The 17,910-nt window shown below is 45.6% G+C and overlaps 1 protein-coding gene across 4 annotated transcripts in view; it reads right to left on the reverse strand.

Moving 5' to 3' along the window:
• Positions 1–17,910, reverse strand: part of GRIN1 (glutamate ionotropic receptor NMDA type subunit 1) — a 778,837-nt gene that overhangs the window by 314,973 nt on the left and 445,954 nt on the right. The window lies entirely within an intron of this gene.

Below are 17,910 nucleotides of genomic sequence, written 5' to 3' on the forward strand. Positions count from 1 at the left end.
TTGGGTTAAAAACAGGGTAGGGTCAATGAATCTTTCCTTTGATTACAGATATGCAGCCTGTAGCTTACTATTGTAATGTTATATAAGTGATTAGGTTGTGAAACACCTCGCAAAACTGTTCAAACATGGCCGATTTTTAGATTAGGTAGATAGTTTCTTGACTTTCTTCAGTTTCTGTAATTGAGATTGCCTAGGAACAAAGTCCTACTTCGATTTCTTTTTTAAAGCCTGTGCATGGAAGTTCTCTGTCCCTTTCACTGGGTAGCGGATCGTCATCTTGGGAAGCCAGTGAGGAAGAGAGGATCCAAAATGGAGGGCATTCTCTAGTATTCTCATCTCCTATTACCCAGACTTCACTTAGGCTATGAACTCATCATACGATAAATGGTGTACAATGTTGGTGAAGGCCACACCAATAAGCTAGGGTGTAGGTCTATGGTTTTATAGGATGTAGTTCTAAGGTTTTATTGTTCATTGGGGGAGTGAGGTGAAGGAAGTCATATCCTTATATTAGAGTGGAATGAGGTCCACTTCCTGTCTGACATTGATCCATCCATATTAGGGCTGTAAAGAGACTGACTATCCTGACGACAAGGACCAGCATCCAAGTTTTTTTCAATGGACTGTGCGTGAGATATTTGGAACTTGCTTGCACTGATAGGAGCGCACCATTAGGTGATACCCTCCTTCATTCATATTGCAGTTGTAGAGTACACTGTTGGAAGCAGGACCAAAATACTGTAACCTCAGAGTTACATTCCCAGCTAATTTATTACACATCACCTCATGCCACAAGACAACAAAAACAGAAACGAACTAAAGAAATGAGTTTGGTTTTCATATTTTTGCAAATACAGGACATGGAATTATATCTTATCTAAAACACGAGGAGAAGCAAAGATACCACAATGCTCCTTCATAGACGTACAGGATGGTCCAGTGTTTGTGTATATAACTATAACTTAAAAATAAATATGGGAATGTCTATTAGATGACAGACAATCCAGTCTCTCTAAACCTATCAGACCCAATGTGGGTACCGTAGATGTCTCTAGTAAACTTGTGCACCTCGCATCATGGCCATCTGTGGTCAATAGACCTTTCTTTGTGTTTTCACCTCTCATAATACCTGTGTGCATTCTACATTCCTCTTGAGTGTTCTGTTCTTGTCAGTTGATGGTCTGGTCAGCTGGAGAGGTGTGTGCTCTGTTGTGTTCCTAATAAACCTATCCTGTAACTACAAAGAAGTGTCCTGCTACTTACTTTAACGACTTACATCAATGTCCTCTGTAGAGGGTTCACCCAGACTGAACTGCATTGGCATGCTTTCTCACTGGCCCACAAGAATCGTTGAGAATAATAATGCACAGGGAGTTCTGACAGGCCACTGTGTCCATCTAACATACGTAAACTGAGCTTTCACAAGTTACAAGAAAACATGGCTTGTGTAGTAAAGGAGGTGTATTCGCAAATTATGCGTGGCACATGGCTGGCTCTATTCAGAGACCTCATGTGTTACCAACAACATCGATGGGCAAACAAGACACAATGCATATTTTTCTTGGAGTAAATCTGATCTAAGGAGATTAATGCTTAATTTTCGTATGGGTTGAATACATGTCAATTCATTTGACCTCAAAGGTCATGAATACCAGCAATTTATGTAACTTGGGCTGGTTTCAGTACAGGTGCTATATATTTGCCTTGAACTAGGAAAACCCCAAAAAATATCACTGGGCAATATATGTACTTAGCTAATGGATAATGCCGGCAGCACTACACAAGTTTTATGACGTGATGACTAAGGTTTGCTATAGTTTACAGGAGTATTTAAAACCCTTTTTAATTATGTACATATTTTACTCATATGTTAGATGGTATTTCAGCTTTTTGTACCTTAAAAAAAAAGATAAAAATTTCGTTGTGTATTGTCTCCAAGCAGCGGCATAATTCATAGGTGTCACTTTCAGATTTAATTCAAGATTGTGCCTAGTGATCAGAACACATGAGCCATGACCAATGTGTGGCCATATCTGGCTATACTGAACAGCTGGAAGCTCGAGAGTCAGAATCAGAGGTCTGTAGGTTTCTGGTACTTTGGTGCTAGGCTTAAACAGCACCAAATTACAATTTCCTCATGCTGTGTTCCTTGTCCTGCCCATAGGAGATCACAATTATTTACCAAACTGGCTTCTTCATGGACCAATACTTTCCCTTAATCACCTCATGAATAATGCAGTGTTCTATCTTGATGGATGGGGTGTGCTTCATTCTTTAACTCAAATTGTAGGTTACCTTTCTGAGTTCATCAGGAAGACCATGAGGCCTGTCCAAGGGATATGCCTGTAGGAAGTTAGTAGATTTTTCCAGCTAGCCTCTTCCAGGAAACCAAAATGCATGCTGCAACCCAAACCGAGAAAGAGTCAAAGTCTGGAACACAAATCTGAACTTTGAGAGAGTTGTGTGCTTTCTGAGACATCGGCCAATTTACATAAACAATCCAGAATCCCCACTCAGAGCTTTGCAAAGTTGTGAGACTCAATGAGGAGTAGATTGTTCTGCGATTAAAAAGCAGTACACTTTGGCCCAGATCTTTTCAGTATACTGTGTCCTCTTAGAGCCTTCTGGCCTGACTGCGAGATGCAGCATTTAAAGTATGAGAGATGCTGTGCAAGTCAACACAAGAACATTCACGTCAGAAGCCTTGCGTTGTTACCATTGACCGTATTGAGTTTGTTTTGAGTTTGTAGTTCCTAAGACTATTTTTGTCTTCCAATAGGGAAACCAAGCCAACAACCCCAAAAGAACCGGTGTTAATGTTGACCTCTGTCACCCTCTATCCCAAAGCTAGCACTGTAACAATGAAGAGAGTCACTGCAGGAAAATACCTCTACATTCCTATATTGCAGAGAGCCTCTGTTGTTAGTGATCAAGGGCAGGTCATCTGACAGGTTGCTTTTCACCACTGTGAGGAAGGCTCAAGACTGTTCCTCTACATTTACACATTCTTCATGCACATCTGAAGGACGCGAAGTGGATGATCTTACACATACCATCAAACGTCTGACTGAGACATTTCTTGTAGTGCTCAATTCAACCATTTGTTCTGGTGGCTATTTCAAGTTTCATGACTTATCATTAAGGGGCACATGCATCAAGCATTTTTCCGGTCGCAACCGTTTGCGAATGGAAAAAGGCCTTTTCCGATGCATGAACCTTTTTCCATTCATAATTTAGGTAATAGCAATTTTTTGCGATTACCTAAATTGCAAATGCATTGAGTGAATCGCAATGTGCAATTCCCTAATGCTGATGCATGTAGCCTTTCCTAAATGCAAACTGTGCTTTTAGGAAACGCTAATTACCATCAACTTGAAGTTGATGGTAATTTGCACATGCTTTGAAAAATGCACAAAAATGAATTTTTCAAAGTAGCATGTAGCACACACATGCCCTTAGGGCATGTGTGTGCTGCCCATGTGCACACGTACCTTTTTTGGGGGGTGCATCGGGGGCCCTTGGACCCCCAGGTAACCTTGGGTTTTCATTGGCAATTTGCGATTACCAATTTGATAATCTCAATTTGCGAATGCATTCCCATTCAGTCCTATGGGCCTGTAGGCCTATAGGAATGAGTGGAGTCACATTAGCTAATAGCGATTTACAATTTCCGAATCGCTATTAGCTAATGTTGAGGATTCACAAAATTTAATGTGATTCCTACATGTATAGGCATTTGCGATTACCAAATAGCAATTCCTTAAAAACGGCTATTTGACAATCGAAAATGAGGAGCTTGATGCATGTGCCAGTTAGTTCTGTAGTCAAACAAAGGCTCATTAGTATATTCCCATTAAGGCACCATCAATGACGCAGTCCTAGTGCATATTTCTCTTAGTGTGTCTTTTTGGTATTCGAACCTCTACTTGGGATGGCAATATTAATCACCAGGTTTCTACTACTATTAATTATTGCCTCCATGTTCTTCTTTGTTTTTGTAGGATGTCAGAATTCATTTTCACTGTACTGTGGCAAATTCTCTGTTTCCATGACTGGTTGTATCTTAGTGGAAGGTACTGCCACACCTCCTCAACTAGAGACTGGTCCCCCAGAACTGATATTTCTACAGGATCAGTCTGGGTGGACTTTGAATGGCTAACAACAAAATATATTTTGGGCCCCTTTCTACATTGCCTTTTTTACAGTTTTTTCCATTGCTCTAAAATGGTAACGCATCCTTTGCAGTGTATTAGGATATTAAACATATTGTTGATCACTGAAGCCTTTAATTTCTCCAGACAACCACGTCCATTACATCCCATGCATTGATATCGCATAGTAAAGGTACTTGCAAAGGTGACTTCAGACTCAATGGTAAGTTAGCTCACAATTAGAGGAGGCACTTTATTCCTGAATATTAAGAGTGGGGAGGATGGTGGCTCAATATAAATGCCCTTGAGTGAAAGGTTCAGTCTGCATCCAATACCGTACTGTAGTACAGTGTCCACAGGATACATGTTGACTGTTATATTTATTGCTGCTTGGCAGGTGACATTTGCTTCGGGAGTGGCATTTGGTGTTTATTGTCTTTTCAGCTATAAATTACCTGTGGTGGTTGTTTAATTAACAGTGGAAGAGTCACATTTCAATGGCTGTCTTACAATCAAAAAGGTTGTCAGTTGTTTTAATGTTTATTAGGAAATTGTTCAACTGCCTGAATAGAAAATGCACAAATTCCACTTAACACCATGTAGAATATTCGGGCGATCAGCAATAGTGTCTCTGAGGACAGAAGAGTCATTTTCAGCCAATAATGGATGAACGTGTACACCTAAAAATGGCAGACATCTGCCACCTAACGAAGGCAGACATGGATTAGTTACTTACCTGTAATCCCAGTTCTCTTCCAGGGGTATCCTTATCAAAGTCATAAGCACTAGAATATACACGCCCATGCGCGGGATCCCGAAAACACAATCATATATGTGCTTTTTTTTTACCATAGGAGCCAGTTCAAACCTGGTACCAGCAGCAGAAATCTGATGGTGGTCTAGTTAATATGTAGCATTTGTTTCCTTCATATGACCTATTTTATTATCTTTGATGACGCTTTGAAAAACGTTATCTTACCCAACTTTCTACCCCATCATTTAGACCACATTGACAGTGGTCCTGTCAAGGCTACATTTGCTAACAGTTTTTTTTTGTGGAGTGCCCTTTAGCTAATCTTTACCAGGTCCTATAATTCTCCTTTGACTACTTGTGTTTGATATAAACCTCCTTGCATTACCCATTTGCCATACTATGGCAGTTCTCTTCCAGGGGATCCTCATCAATAGTCATAACCACTAGAATATTCCCGCCCATGCGCGGGACCCCGGAAACACAATCATATATGTACCCCACATATATGTATCTCCATATATATATCTATCTATACTAATATAATAAAGAGAGAGCCCAAACCTTTGAGGCGGGTAATCTCAGGAACCACAGCACCAATCATAACACCCAATGCAGCATTGAAAAGGGCAGTTGCAGCAGAAGGACATAGGCTATGCAGACGCCCACCACATACATTTAAAAGGTAAAAGAACCGTGCCAGCAGAGTAGTGCCTTGTGGGCGTGTCTGCGTTGTGCTGTGGGCGTGTGCTGGGGGCGTGACAAACGCTGGGGGCGTGTGGTACGTTCCGCCCTCCATGCCATGTCTCATATCGTGTGCTGTGGGCTTGTGCTGGGGGCGTGGGCGTGGGCGTGTGCGGGGCGCCGGATTACGGGAAAAAAAAGCAAGCGTTGTGCCCAATATTGCATTGTTTTTTCTTCCCAGGTTCTGTACCTTCCAGCTCCGGGTGTCCACCCTCGTCCCTTTAAATACCACTGCACCCCATAATCATAACCCACCCTTACTCCTTAAAATACCCCAACACCCTTAAACACTAACCCATCTTAACCCTATAAATATACCCTGTACCCCCAAACCCAAAGCTATCCCTAAACCCTAAACCCTAAAAATACCCCTGTACCCCAAAACCCAAACCTAGCCTGAACCCTATAAATACCCCTGTACCTCAAAACCCAAACCTACCCCTGAACCCTAAAAATACCCCTCTACCCCAAAACCCAAACCTAGCCCTGAACCCTAAAAATGCCCCTGTACCCCAAAACCCAAACCTAGTGCTGAACCCTTGAAATACCCCTGTACCCCAAAACCCAAACATACCCCATAACCCTAAAAATACCCCTGTACCCCAAAACCCAAACCTGGCCCTGAACCATAAAAATAACCCTGTACCCCAAAACCCAAACCTACCCCTGAACCCTAAAATACCCCTGTACCCCAAAACCCAAACCTAGCCCTGAACCCTAAAAATACCCCTGTACCCCAAAACCCAAGCCTAGCCCTGAGCCCTTAAAATACCCCTGTACCCCAAAACCCACACCTATCCCTAAACCCTAAAACTACCCCTGTACCCCATAACCCAAAACTATATCTGAACCCTTAAAATACCCAAACACCCCAAAACATATACCTCAGTTCCCCAAAACATATACCCCTATACCCATACTTACCTTATCCAAACATTAAAAAAAACATGCTTTTAGCATTCATGCATTTACAACGAATTTCGTTGTAAATGTATGCGTGGTAAAAGCATATAAAATGTAATGCCATGCGTTATAATGACATTGCGGAGTCATGGTACTTTCGTAATGAAAGTATGCGGAGTGATGGTATGCGGAAAGAAAGTTGCGGAATAATGGGTGTTTACACTCCCCCGGTAAGTACATTGGTGGCACGCCGGCCCACATCTCCAGCAACATACTCATATTTTTTCACCACAGATTTGAAAAATGCACAGGTCTCTCTCATTGATGGCCAGCACCGACATACACTTTTAGACACACCTCCCGCCACAAGTTCTAGAATTGCGAACTTTAGAGCTGGGGAGCTACGTTCGAATCTTGGCATCAGCTCAACATCCTGTGATTCCAAGCAAATCGCTTTGTCTCCCCGTGCCTACCACAAATGAATGTGTTCTTCTGTAAAGTAAATTGTGCTCATGCCATGTTGTCGAGTTCGCGCTATATAATATTGCAAGGAAAAATAAAGTAGGGAAACTCGAGTTCACACACTACTGAACGCGCACTCTTAAGTGCATAATGCTGTAAGGACTGCCCATTATATCATAAAAGCATACACTAGAAACAGGGAAAACAACAGCAAAACATGTTTTGAATCTGTTTAAATGCTTAGCAGTCAGAAGAAAACTCTCACAGAGGACTGAAAGCATATAGAGCTCCCAGGCTCCATTGCGGAAAAACAGTCTAAAAAGACTGAAAAGCTAACTCATAGCAACATAGAGATAAACTGGCACCGTGCCTTTAAGGCAGTCATGACCCCCAGCTTCCCATCATGACTCAGGGGTGACAGTTAGGTCAGTTATTCCTTGCGGTGACTCAAAAAGCCATGACACAAAGAGTTGACATTACCTCATTAAAAACACAATTATACTTTGCCCGGGCAGGTGGGAGGGTTGCTTATGACTTTGATGAGGATACCCCTGGAAGAGAACTAGGATTACAGGTAAGTAACTAATCCTTCTCTTCCAGGGGATCCTCATCAATAGTCATAAGCACTAGAATAGAATAGCGAGCCTCACCTCATCCACCTGCGGGCAAAGGAAACACAACGGTAAATTAACCAATCAGCTCAAATCACTAAGCCTGGATAGATAGATTACTATCGTATAGATTTCTCAAGGAGGCCTGGCCCACTTGAGTATCAGCCCTGGAATCGGATTCTAAACAATAATGCCTTGTGAAAGTGTGAACCAATCTCCAGGTTGCAGCCTTGCAAATTTCTGACATTGGAACATCATGAAAGAAAGCTACTGTGGCCACTTTTCCCCTAGTGAGTGTGCTTTAAGAGACAACAACAAGGGTTAATACGCCAACTGGTAAGCCAATTTTATACAGGACACTATCCATATTGAAATGAATCTTTTGGAGGCTGGGAAACCTGTTCTCATTGCACCATAATTCAGAAACAATTGATCCGATTTCCTTGTGCCCTTGGTACCCTCCAGATAGAATTTATGCACTGTTTTGAGGTCCAAGGAATGTAGCGACCTCTCCGCAGGAGTCGCGGGGTTTGAAAAAAAAGACGGTAGGGAGATTGACTGATTATTATGGAAATCAGATATAACCTTTGGCAAAAAACAGGGTGAGCCCTTAACACTACCCTGTTGTGGTGAAACACAGTATAAGACTCTTTTGCACACATCGCTTGGATCTCACTTACTCTGCGCGCTGATGTTATCGCTACCAGAAAAACGGCCTTCCACGTCAGGTGCTGTAAAGAGGCTTTGTGAATGGGCTCAAAAGGAGGACCCATTAATCTAGACAGCACCAGATTCAACTCCCAGGGAGGAGAAGGGTTTCGAACGAGGGGATACCCTTTCTTCAACCCCTGTAAGAAATCCTTAACCACCTGCATTTGGAAAAAGGAAGGTTGGCTGGGTGACTTTCTTTATGCCGTTATGGCTGGCAAAAGAACCCTGATTGAGGCATATTTCAAACCCACTTTTGTTAAATATAGAAGGTAAGGAAGAATGATGCCTTCCTGCCCCTTCATAGGGTTAAAATGATTTTCAACACACCATAGGTAGAACCTCTTCCATTTAAAAGCGTATGACGCTCTTGTGGAGGGTCGCTTAGCCTCTTTCAGGATATGCATGCAGTCCTGCGGCAGATTCAAGTGTACGTATTGTAGGACCTCAGGAGCCATGCTGCCAAGTTCAGGGAGGGAAGACTGGGATGGAGAATTCTCCTGTCCATCTTGGTCAGTAGGTCCGCTCTGTACGGTAGCCTCCTGTGGGGGAATACCGATAACTGAAGAAGGTCCGGGTACCACCACTGCCATGGCCAGTCTGGAGCTATCTGAATCATCTTCATGTTGGATCTGATGAGCTTGGACACCACCTTCGGGATCAGAGGCAAAGGAGGAAAGGCGTAGGCAAATATCTCTGACCAATCCATCAAAAGCGCATTCCCCCTTGTCCCTGGACAGTGGAATCTGGATGCAAAGGTGTGGCATTTTTTATTTTTGTCGTCTGCAAATAAATCTATTGATGGACGACCCCACTGTTGGAAAATGTCTGCCACCACCTCGTCGTGCAGAACCCAGTCTGGCTGATCTTCGAAGTGCCGACTGAGTGCGTCTGCCTTGGTATTCTGCTCTCCCGGAAGGTGCACTGCCACTATGGAGAGGTTCCGAGCCAGAAGCCAGTGCCAGATTGCTTGAGCCTCCAGGGAGAGAGGGCGAGAGCGCGTACCACCCTGTTTGTTTAGATAATACATGGAGGTTGTGTTGTCTGTTTGGAGCAGGACCAAGTTGGAAATGATCGAAGGCAAAAAAGCTTTCAGAGCAAGATGGACTGCTCATAGCTCCAAGTTGTTTATGTGGTAGGACTGTTCTTTCGTGGACCACCGGCCCTGCATTTGAAGGCACCCCATGTGTGCCCCCCATCCTTGTAGAGATGCATCCGTTATCAGCGATTGCACCGAAACTGGTTGATGGAAAGGGACTCCCACCAACAGATTCTGCGGCTGAGTCCACCACTTGATGGAGGATTTCGCTGCTTGTGAGAGCATGATCCGATCCTCCCAGCGACCCGTTGCTTGGTCCCACTTGTCTTCTAGATCCTGCTGCAATGGACCCATTCTCAGCCTGGCGTTGGGGGATGAGAAATATGCAGGAGGCCATCAACCCCAGCAGAGATGCCACTTGTCAGACTGCTGGGCGATCTGTCTGAAGCAGAGCCTTGCACTTCTGCTGCATTGAGGAAAGCCTCTCCTCCGAAGCAAACGCTCTTCCTTCGTTTGTATCCAGAGTCAATCCCAGATAGTGGTTTGTCTGGGTGGGCTGTTGTACAGACTTCTCCATGTTGACATGAAGACACAGTTTGTGTAGTTGCTGTAGACAGACTTGGAAATCGCTCCTTACTTGTTGAGGAGATGGCCCTTTGAGGAGCCAATCGTCTAAGTAAGGGTAGACGAATAGACCTTTTTTGTGTAGGGCGGCCGCCACCACTGTCATGCACTTGGTAAAAACTTGTTGGGCGGACTTCAGCCCGAAGGGTAAGACCTTGTATTGATAGTGCTTGTCTCCGACCACAAACAGCAGATACTTGCGATGACGTGGAGCAATGGGTATTTGGAAGTACGCATCTTGGAGGTCCACCAAACACATCCAATCTCCTGCTTGCAGATGTGGACATATTTGATGAAGGGCCAACATGCGGAACTTCTCCTTCACAACGCCTCTGTTCAGCAGGCGGAGGTCCAGGATAGGTCTGAACTTGTGCTCCTGGTCTCTTTTGGGCACAAGAAAGTACCTGGAGTAGACTCCCTTCCCTCGCTGCGCGGAAGGAACCTCATCTATGGCCTTTTTTCGCAGAAGGGTTGCCACTTCCTGCCGGAGCAACTTTAGTTGGTGAGGACGAGATCTTTTTGGAGGAATGTCCTTTGGAGGCACACGAAAACATAGTGCGTATCCATTGCACAGTATATTGAGCACCCAACATTCTTTTTTGATGCTGCACCACTCTGCCAGATGATGTGAAGCACTTCCTCCCACTGGAGTGGGCAATGGCTCTTGCTCATTGCTTCCTTGCCGATCTGGCCGTTGTAGATGATTGTTGCTGGTGACCACCTCTACCTCTGTTGGATTTACGGCCCTGGTACTGCGACTTGCCTTGGTTTTTTCTAGGGACTATTGAGGGGTTTGATCCCTCTGCTGGTATCCCTTGCGCTGGTAGGGCCTGTATCTATGTTTGTACTCCTTCTTTTTCTCCAAGCCCGCAGCTTTGAGGGTGTCGAGTTCCGCCTTCATCCTGCCCATTTCCTCATCTGTATGGGTGCCAAATAGAGAGGAGCCGGAAAACGGGAGATTTAGGATTCTCTGCTGTGCATCTGGCTTGAGTGCTGTCAGCCTCAACCAAGAGGATCTCCTGGCACAAATCCCATGGGCATATGAATGCGCCGATAGAGTAGCGCCGTCCGCTGCAGTACTGATCACTTGGTTGGCAATAAGTGACCCCTTGGTGATGATCTCTTCAAAGTCCTTCTGATCCTCTTCGCAGCTTCTCTTTGAAGCGGTCCAAGGAGTCCCACAAGGCCCTATCATAGCAACCTCTGGGGAGAGGAGTTGGCCTAACGGCTAGGGCGCTCGACCTCGGACCTGGGGATCTGGGTTCGAGTCTGGGTAACTACGCCAAAAACCTCCTGTGATTCTGGGCAAATCACTTAATCTCCCCGTGCCTAAAATGAATGCGTGTCCTCATGTAACGTAACTGGTGCTATGTAAAGAGCTCTGATACCTGATTCAGTTCGGGTCTAGTTCGCGCTATATAAAACTCTGCAAAAAAAACCAAACTAATAAGTCTGCTGCACTGGAGACCTTTAACGATGAAGCTGCTGAGCTGCACACCTTACGTCCCCAAGAGTCCTGGGACCTACTTTCCTTATCGAGTGGTACCGATGAAGACGCAGCCACAGCATGAGTTTTCCTCGCTGACGCAATGATCACCGAGTCTGCAGGCGGATCCGTCTTCAAGAAAACAGGGTCAGAGGAAGCCAGCTTGTATTTTTTCTGAATTCGAGCCGGTGCGGCCTTGATCGTAGCTGGCGTCAGGAAGATGTCCATCACGGGTTCCAGAAGCCCAGGAACCAAGGGGAGTAATGGACGAGACGCTGCCCTCTGATGCAGAGTCTCAAGGATCACTGTTGTAGCCACCTGAGGGGCAGACATCTCGATGTTCAGCTTCTGAGCCCCTCTCTGAAGCACATCATGGTAGCTGTTGATGTCATCTATTGGAGAAACCCTCGATAGGGTAGGGGAATAATCCCTCTTCGATGATCGGGTGGAAGAAGAAGACCACGTCTGTTTCCTTCTCCTTCTGCGATGGGAACTATGTCTTCGTTCGTGGGACCTGCCTGTGTGTTCCTCACGTCTGGGGAAACGCAATCTGTCCAACTCCTGCACCAACCTTTGTAAAGGTGAACTGTGGATGGGACTGGCATATTCCTGCATCCGCTGCGTCACCCCCCTATCCTTGTCCCAGTGATGCAGGGAGAGGAGCCATCTTGGAGACAAGTGCACTGCAGAGGAAGCGTCCCTGTGTGATGGAGACTTATGAGCAGGTCTGCTGGAATGCCCTTCTGGAGAGGCTGATCTCGTGGAAGGATGTCTGGAGGAATGAGAGGAAGAATGGTGTGACGTGGATTCCGTCACCAGAACCACGGATCTTTCTCTAAACCTCACTGAGGTGGGCCTTGACATCGGGCGTGCACCTCTCGACGTCAAACCGGACCTCCTCCTCGACGTCAATCTCCGGTCTGATGTTGGAACCGGTCTCGATGCTTCTCTACTCCTCAACGTCAGATCCCTTACAGACGACACCTGGACATCCCTTCGTCTCGGGTGTCGATCCTCAACGCCGATCGTCGTCGAGATGACGGCGGAGGAGTTCCCATCCTCAACTCCGATCATCGTCGAGACGACGGCAGAGGAGTTCCCATCCTCGACCCCGTTCGTCGCCAGCGTTTGACGACGGCGGAGGACTCCTGCCCCTCGACGTCGACCGCCGATGGACTGACGGCGACGGAGGGGAGCCTCCCCTCGACGCCGAACGTCGTGCTGACAACGGCGGGGGACTTCTACTCCTCGATGCCGATCGTCGCCGGGTTGACGACGGCGGAGGGCTGATACTCCTCGACGCCGATTGTCGCCGAGTTGACGATGGCAGAGGGCTTCTGTTCCTCGACGCCGATCGTCGCCGGGTTGACGACGGCGGAGGATCATGAGTCTTCGACGTCGACAATGTACCTGAAGGTTGATGTCTACTCGACGGCGAGCCCGCCATCGAAGGCATTTTCTTGGACAAATGACCTACCGGTGGTAGAGTTTTTTAGCGCCGAGCCCGACGCTGAGGTAGAAGGTCGAGGGATCTTGCTTTTAGATGGAGATCTAGACCTCTTGGAACCCTTCTTCACCGGTGACCTGCCTCTTGAAGACATTTCTGCCAGCCCTGCCAGTCGAATTCTTTCTCTGTCCTTTAAAGTCCTTTTGGACAGGGTCTGACAATGAGGACAAGCTTTAGGGTCATGGTCCTTAGGCAAACAAAGGATACAGACTTCATGAGAGTCTGACCTGGCCTTCACTTTACCACAAGAAGGGCAGGGGTCAAAAAGTGAAGGCATTTTGAGTGGCAAAAAATGCCCAAAACTTTCAAAAAAAGACAGAACCTTACTTCAGAAGATGAAAAACGTCGAAGTAAGTCAAAAGAGTTTAAAAAAGTGAAGATTATTTCTGGCTAAAATCAGAAAGAAGTGGAGCTGTGTAACCACGATCCTTCCTAAAGGAGCCGGAAAGAGCAACTGACCTAACTGTCGCCCCTGAGGCATGATGGGAAGCTGGGGGTCATGACTGCCTTAAAGGCACGGTGCCAGTTTATTTCTATGTTGCTATGAGTTAGCTTTTCTGTCTTTTTAAACTGTGTTTCTGCAATGCGGCCTGGGAGTTGTATATGCTTTCAGTCCTATGTGAAAGTTTTCTTCTGACTGCTAAGCATTAAAACAGATTCAAAACATGTTTTGCTGTTGTTTTTCCCTGTTTCTAATGTATGCTTTTATGATATAATGGGGAGTCCTGACAGCTCTGGTGTGTAAGGCTGCAGTTGCTTGTTTTATATATATATATATATATATATATATATATATATATATATATATATATATATATATATATATATATATATATATATATATATATATATATATATATATATATGTATATATATAATTATATGGAGATACATATATGTGGGGTACATATATGATTGTGTTTCCGGGGTCCCGCGCATGGGCGGGAATATTCTAGTGCTTATGACTATTGATGAGGATCCCCTGGAAGAGAACTGCCAAAGTATGGCAAATGGGTAATGCAAGGAGGTTTATATCAAACACAAGTAGTCAAAGGAGAATTATAGGACCTGGTGAGGATTAACTAAAGGGCACTCCAAAAAAAAAACTGTTAGCAAATGTAGCCTTGACAGGGCTACTGTCATGTGGTCTAAATGATGTGGTAGAAAGTTGGGTAAGATAACGTTTTTCAAAGCGTCATCAAAGATAATAAAATAGGTCATATGAAGGAAACAAATGCTCCATATTAACTAGACCACCATCAGATTTCTGCTGCTGGTACCAGGTTTGTTCTGGCTCCTATGGTAAAAAAAAGAACAGCCTAAAAGATGATCGATGGAATACCTGAAGTAATCTGAGCCACGGCCAAATGCCTTGTTTCTAAGGACACTATTAGACCTGCCCCTTTTCACAGGATTATCCACACACTTTTTGCCCTTTGTCTCCTATTTTTCCGGCCCTGTTTTTGTTGGCTATAGGATTTTGGGCACCTTACCACTGCTGATCAGTGCTAAAGTGCATATGCTCTCAGTATAAATTGTGATATGATTGGTTATCCTTGATTGGTGTATTTGATTTACTGGTGAGTGCCTACTAAAGAGCATGGTGTGTGCCAGGGCCTGTAAATCAAATGCTACTAGTGGGCTTGCAGCACTAGTTGTGTCACCCACATGAGTAACCCTGTAAATGTGTCTCAGACCTACCATTGTAGTGTCTCCGCGCACAGTTGTAAATTGCCATGTTGCCCTGGCAACCTGCACCCACTTTCTAGGCCCAAACCTTCCCTATCCCACCATGTAAGGCACCTCTAAGGTAGGCCCAAGGTACCCCGATGGGCAGGGTGCATTGTAAGTGAAAGGTAGGATATGTACTCGTGTGTGTGTCATTTTTTAATATTGAAAGGCTATCTGCCCTATAGGCTAACATGGATGTTGCTTTGTAACATCTTACAAGTATAACTTTCTATAGGGACAAGATTGAGAAATGGAGTTAAGGCTCTCTCAACTCAGAATTTATTAACACACATTTTGGTAAAGGTGGTTTTTAAATTCTGTGTTTGAAAATGCCACTCTTAGAAAGTGGGCATTTTCTTACGTTACCATCCTGTGTGCTTCTGACCATTTGTGTAATCAGCATATGGTTTTGGAGTGACAAGAACTGGGGATGTGCATTCCCTCTAGATAGTCACTGGGGGGGGGGGGGGGTTGAGGTGTGCCCGGCCTTGCCTGGGTGACTTATAGCTGGGCTGAACAGACCCGGTCTGCAATTCGAGTGGTGGGAGAAGTTTCGGTTGCACCTGAATAGACTGTGTCTCCTTTTCACAATGCTGTCTCCGTCCTATGTGGTGATTTTGCACCAGAGAGGCCAGGACTGGTTTGGACTAGGTTCAGAGACCCTTTTCACTAAGAGAACAATTACAAAATGGTGTATTAGTATTGGACCTAAAACTTCAGGACATTAGATAACTTCAAGGAACATGAAAACCCTGCTAAGAAGAAGAGCGGAAGAACTGTGTGAGGAGCTGCCTTTTCTGTGTGAGGGGTGGGTTGGCCTGCAGTTGCTGCTTGTGGTGGAGGGAAAGGACTGACTGTTTTTGCTATGCTGTGGTATGCTGCTTGTGAAGAATCTCCAAGGGCTTGTGGGTGCTGGCCTTATGTTTCAGAAGACTTGGGGACATCAAAGTCTTCCTTCTGTTTGTTACACTTTATTCTGAAATTGCTAGTGCTTCACTGGGTTTGAAATCTCTGTTGCTTCACGTTATGTTGAGGTTTCTGGTGCTTCTCTTGATTGTGAAAACTCCTGGTGTCATCTGAACTCCCCTGCCCTGCAGAGGAGTTCTGGCACCATTAGTGAAGTCAGCACTGTAATTGCTGGTCTCAGTTGGAAACTCCTGTGCGTTACTGGGGGAGTTCCTGCGCCTAACCCGAAGAAACTTGGTGCTCTCATTTTCATTTGAAAGACCTTCATCGGCGGAGGGAAGGTCTAGAAACCAACATGAAGCAACAGTCTCAAGTCAGAGACCACTCCTCTGTGGGGCCCTGCCGGCCGGGAAGCTTTGCCAAGCTGTGGCCGGTTGCCACAATGACTGGTATTGCAAAGAAAGGAAGGCTGGGTCGCCCCGGACAAAGCCGGAGCACTGAGGACCTCAGCGAAGCAACCAGTCCCAGCCACCGTATTCTCTCCCAGGAGGGAAAGCAACTAGTATGTGACCGGGACCATGTTCCTTCCCAGCTTGGTGCTCAGAGTGGCAACTGCCAGCTGCGGGGCATGATAGAAGAGGAGCCCGGCCACGGTGGTGAGTTTGGCACTCCTATCAGAGAGTGGAGCATGTCCCGCTGATGGTATCCACCCTGAGGAGTCCGCCTTGTCTTCTGCAGCTGCACCGCGAGGTCGCGGGCAGCTGCACCAAAAAGGGGACTATGCCCCTGCCATAGTTCACTGTTGCATCGCATGGCTGAAGGCAGCTGCCATATTATATACCTCTGGGGCACTTTTTCTTCTTACCGCAAGTTAGCCAAGCGGGCGGGAATCATCAACGGAGGCCCCACTTGGCCTCTTTTCCCCCACACTATGGGAATTGCTGGATTAGGATTCGGAACCATGCCTCGCATTAATAGTGCAATAGCACCTGAATAGGGCTGTACCTGTCTCCACACAAAGACCTGCATACACCTCCCTGTAGTGAGTCTAGAGCCAAGGCAGGAAAGGCAGGGACCTTGTGATCTTCAAAGGCTTCTTTGAAGTCTCCCTCACTTCAAAGGCATATTTAGGTATAGGTACTGGACCCCTGACACCACCAAATCAGAAATATCCTGGAAAGAATATTCTGCCTGGAACTACTGCTATACTGTAGTAGGGACTTACCCTTTGCTAACTGCATTGCTGTGTTGGCCTGCTGCCTGCTGCTTACTCTGCTGTAGTAGGGACTGCCACATTGCTAACTGCTCTGCTGTGTTGGCCTGCTGCTTCATGCCTGAAAGTGAGAGGGACTGCTCTCTACATCCTTGGACCCATGTTTCTCCATGGGCTTGCTGGCCAACCTACTGTTCTCTGAAGTCTCAGGGTCATGTAATACTATTTGCAACTATGCTGGTGCTGCTGGACTCCGCCATCTGTGAGTCCTACCCTTTCCCGAGGTACTCCATCCAGTCTTGGGCCACAGAAGTGGGCTCTGCAGCTGTTTTCTGTAAAAAACAGTGCATCATCACCACTGTGTCGATCGAAACCAAATCAGTTCCCTCCGATCTGAAGACATCCCTGCACGGTTAGACGATGACGAAGTGCTGTCCCGACTGCAAAGCTCCACAACGACTCAGCGATAAACTGGAAACACTGCTGTGAGGCTCCACTTCGATGCATCGTCTTGACTGGGTGAATCGAAACCAACAGATCTAGTCTTCGATGTTGACACTTGCTCCATGCAAAGGTACTTTTTTCATCAGCCCCTGTGTGGGCTCTGTAGCCGGCCTGCCCTCCATCAACAATGGCCTGAACTTTGGATATACCTTGGTATAGTACAACCTCAAGTAACCTTTTAGTGCTATTAAATTCTAAGCATTGTTTTTTGGATTTAATCTTTAAAAATTCATATCTCAACTTCTATCAATTAGATGTTTGTCATTTTCTCTTGTTATGTTATTGGCTATTTAGAGAGTGCACGTTCAAGGTGGAGGTCACTTGGCTCTAGGTACTGAGATGTCATAGGTCCTTAATACTAATAAGCCTGTATAAACAGCCAGGTCTTCAGGAGTTGCCTAAGTTTGGTGTAGACAGCGGACTGCCTAATTTCCAAAGGGAGTGCGTTCCAAGCACGAGGAACCGAGAACCTGCGGCCTCCCATCCTCAGTTTCTTATATGAGGGGGTGGCCAGATAGTGAACTGTTTTACTCAGATACATATTTTCTCTTCTTTTAAACTTGAGCTAAT

Source organism: Lissotriton helveticus, chromosome 5_1, assembly GCF_964261635.1.
Source record: "Lissotriton helveticus chromosome 5_1, aLisHel1.1, whole genome shotgun sequence".
Taxonomy (NCBI): Eukaryota; Metazoa; Chordata; class Amphibia; order Caudata; family Salamandridae; genus Lissotriton; species Lissotriton helveticus.